Consider the following 4,164-nt stretch of genomic DNA (forward strand, 5'->3'; position numbering starts at 1 on the left):
TCACACATAATTTCAAAGGGTAGGTTCCAGTTAGGTGCCTGGACTATCGGGGCAGTAGTGAGTAAAGTCTTAAGCTTATCAAAGGCCTTTAAGCAAGCATCATCAAAGACAAACTTAACATCTTTTGCAAGCAAATTGCAAAGAGGTCTAGAAATCAAGCTAAAATCCATAATGAATCGACGGTAAAAACCTGCATACCCTAAGAATGACCTAATATCTTTTACGGTTTTTGGGAACTGTAGAGTCTTAATAAGGTCAATTTTGGATTTGTCTACCTCTATACCCTTTGAAGAAACGATGTGCCCTAAGACAATTTCTGATTCAACCATGTAATGGCATTTTTCCCAATTAAGCACTAAATTCTTTTCCTTACACCTAGTCAACACTAATGTCAAATGATGCAAGAACTCATCAAAAGATGAACCAAATACTTAAAAATCATCCATAAAGACCTCTAAAAACCGTTCTACCATATCAGAAAATATGCTCATCATACAATGCTGAAAAGTCGCAAGGGCATTACATAACCCGAAAGGCATGCGTCTATACACAAAGGTACCAAAGGGACAGGTAAAAGTGGTTTTCTCTTGGTCTTCTGGGGAAATAACGATCTGATTATAACCGGAGTAGCCATCTAAGAAGCAATAGTGACTATGTCCAGCTAATCGCTCTAGCATTTGGTCGATAAAAGGAAGAGGAAAGTGATCCTTCCTTGTGACCTTGTTCAATTTCCTATAGTGAATACACACACGCCATCCCGTGGTCACTCGGGTTGGGATTAATTCATTATTATCATTCTGGACTACAGTGATACCTGATTTCTTGGGGACAACCTAAACAGGGCTGACCCACTTACTGTCTGAAATTAGGTAAATAATACCCGCATCTAACAACTTAAGCACCTCTTTTCGAACTACCTCTTTCATGTTAGGGTTCAGTCGACGTTGCATCTCCCTAGAAGGTTTGGAGTCTTCCTCTAAATGAATATGATGCATACACACAGTAGGACTTATACCCTTAATGTCTGCTATAGTCCACCCTAAAGCTTCCTTATTGTCTTGAAGTACTTTTACTAGCCTACTTTCCCGATCACTATCCAAATTGGAAGATACAATCACAGGTAAAGTATCAGATGGGCCTAAAAACACATACTTTAGAGTATCGGGTAGTGGTTTAAGGTCCAACTTTGGGGGCTCTTCTAAAGAAGGAATTAGGGTAGTCTCAGAAACTGGTAACGGTTCGAACCTAGATTTCCATCTATCAGTGTATAACACAGGGGTAGAATCTAATAGAGCATTCACTTGTTCAATAGTGCTATCGTCATCAAAATCTAAACCAAAATGGGATAGACAACTTTCTAATGGGTCTTCAAATAAAATGTTTGGTAATGACTTCTGAACTAAGGCTTCTATCATGTTCACCTCTTCAACACATGTGTCATCTAGCTCATAAGGTAGCCTACTGACATTAAAAATGTTCATCTCTATAGTCATATTACCAAAAGATAAATTCATCACACCATTTCGACAGTTAATGATCGCATTCGACGTAGCTAAAAACGGGCGACCTAAAATCACAGGTATCTGGTTCTCTGGGTCAGGGACAGGTTGAGTATCTAGGACCACGAAATCCACTGGATAAATAAACTTGTCGACCTCAATAAGGACATCCTCAATAACACCTCGAGGAATTTTAACAGACCTATCAGCTAACTGCAGTGTTATCTGAGTAGGTTTCATTTCACCAAGTCCTAGATGTAAGTACACATGGTACGGAAGTAGGTTCACACTGGCTCCTAAGTCAAGTAAAGCTTTTTCTATCCGGTGTTTACCTATTGTACAAGCAATGGTAGGGGAACCTGGGTCTTTGTACTTTGGAGTTGTAGTGTTTTGAGTAATTGAACTTACGTGACTAGCCAAAAAGGCTTTCTTATGGACGCTAAGTTTTCGCTTTCGGGTACGCATATCCTTAAGGAACTTGGCATAAGCAGGAATTTTCTTAATTGCATCTAATAAAGGAAGGTTTATGGTAACTTGCTTAAAAACCTCCAATATGTCATTAAAGTTCGATTCTTTCTTTGTTGGTACTAATAGCTGAGGAAATGAGGATCTAGGCACAGAATCAGACCTCTCAGGAACTGAGTTGGCATCATCAGAAATTTTATCAGTTTCCTTAGCTAGTGGTCCTGAGGGGTGAACTACAGTATGTTCACTATCGGGCATGGTTACCTGATTGTCTACTATTCTACCACTCCTAAGGGTTCTAATAGCATTCAATTGATTCGATGGTTTTGTACTTACTTCATGAACTCCTTTAGGATTGGGATTAGTCTGACTAGGGAACCTACCATTATCTCTCTCACTTAAGGTCTTATCTATTTGGCCGACTTGAAGTTCTAACTTAGCAAGGCTCTGAGCATTAGTTTGAAAATTCTGCTTGGTTTCCTGTTGAAAACTAACATGGCTCTGTGCTAGCATTTCCTAAGTTTTTGCTAACATCTTAATAGATTCCTCTAAGCTAGTCATTTTATTTTCTGGGCCTGATGTATTCCTAGTGTAGCCAAAACCTGGGGGAGCATTAGAATTATTAGACTGATCCTGACTCTGGCCCTTAGACCATAAAAAGTTCGGATGGTTTCTCCAACCAGGATTATAGGTTTCTGAATATGGGTCAAACTTGTGATGATTATCAAACCTAGTGTTATTATATAGAGCATTGGCTTGCTCTTCATTATTCTGGCCTTCCCAAAAAGGTTCCAATCTACCACTAATGTTACCCACTTCTAAAGCTTCTAACCTTTTCGCTATAGCAGCAATTTTGGCATCTGATTCATAGCCTCCTTCTACCCTATTAACGTTTCCTCTGCCGAGAAGAATTGTTTTCTGGGGTCCCCTACTACTTTCCCATTGTTGGGTCTTTTCGGCGACTTCATGCAAATATGTCATCACGTCATCAACTGTTTGGTTCTCAAATCCACCAGTACACATAGATTCTACTGTGGTTGTAGTGGGATAATCTAAACCCTCATAAAGGATCTGAACTAACCTAACCTTCGCTAAACCATGATGAGGACATTGGGCTAATAAATCATTGAACCTTTCCAAATACCTATACAAAGTTTCTCCCTCCTGTTGAGCAAACTTGCAGATTTGCGTCCTAATAGACGATGTTTTGTGCCTAGGGAAAAACTTGTTCAAAAAGGCAGATGTAAGTTGTTCATACGTTTCGATTGACCCGGAAGCCAAACTATATATCCACGATTTAGCTTTATCTTTCAAGGAAAAGGGGAATAACCTAAGTTTCAAAGCATCATCATCTAGGTTTCTAATCCTGAGGGTACTACAAATTTCCTCAAAGTCCCTAACATGGAAATAAGGGTTTTCATTTTCTTTCCCTAAAAAGATTGGGAGCCGCTGTAAGGTCCCAGGTTTAAGTTCATAAGTTGCTTCCGTCTCAGCTAACCTGATACATGAGGGACGAGTAGTCCTAGTTGGATTCAACAAAGCTTTCACAGTTGCCATTTCTGGCGCTATTGAAGCAACATGGATTCTCTCCTCGGTCAAAGGACGTTCAAAAACAGACTCTTCAAAAGTCGGACTCTCTAGATTAAGGTAATTGAGACGCTTCAAACTACTAGGTTTCTCTTTAACAAATCTACCTAGTGCGTCTCTTTTACGTTTAGGCATACAATAGAATTTTATAAATTGGAAGGGTAAGCAAACACAGATCAAGACCGACTCAACCAAATCAAACCTATTGATTTCTAGCAAATAAAAAGCATGATGGCTCTACTTAGATTGTTTCTAGACAAGCTTCTAATCTTTTGAAAGGGAATTCGTTACAATTTAAGCAAACTCCTCTAGAATCAATCCGAGTTAAAGTAAGTTGAATAGAGGCGAGGGAAGCTCGGTGGAGCTTTGATATCCAAGGCCTCACCGGTATTAGATGGCGGCGCAGTCACACATTCAACGTACAGAAACCGTCAAGAACTTCGAAGTATGCTTAAAAGAGACCAATATTTTTCGAATGACTTTCCTGTTAAGATCGTTACCCTATCGGTCTCGTTCTAGTCAAAATTTTAGGCTTAGGTTCGCGTAGGTCACGTGTTCCTAAAGCGGGCAAGAAGAGAACGATGATGAAATTCGAACCCTTATCTTGTATTTC

General features: G+C 39.5%; 1 pseudogene; it reads left to right on the top strand.

The window, feature by feature from the left end:
* Positions 1–3,057: 3,057 nt before the first annotated feature.
* On the top strand, positions 3,058–3,157 carry LOC113300718 (annotated as a pseudogene).
* Positions 3,158–4,164: the final 1,007 nt, after the last annotated feature.

This window comes from Papaver somniferum, chromosome 7 (genome assembly GCF_003573695.1).
Source record: "Papaver somniferum cultivar HN1 chromosome 7, ASM357369v1, whole genome shotgun sequence".
Lineage (NCBI taxonomy): Eukaryota > Viridiplantae > Streptophyta > Magnoliopsida > Ranunculales > Papaveraceae > Papaver > Papaver somniferum.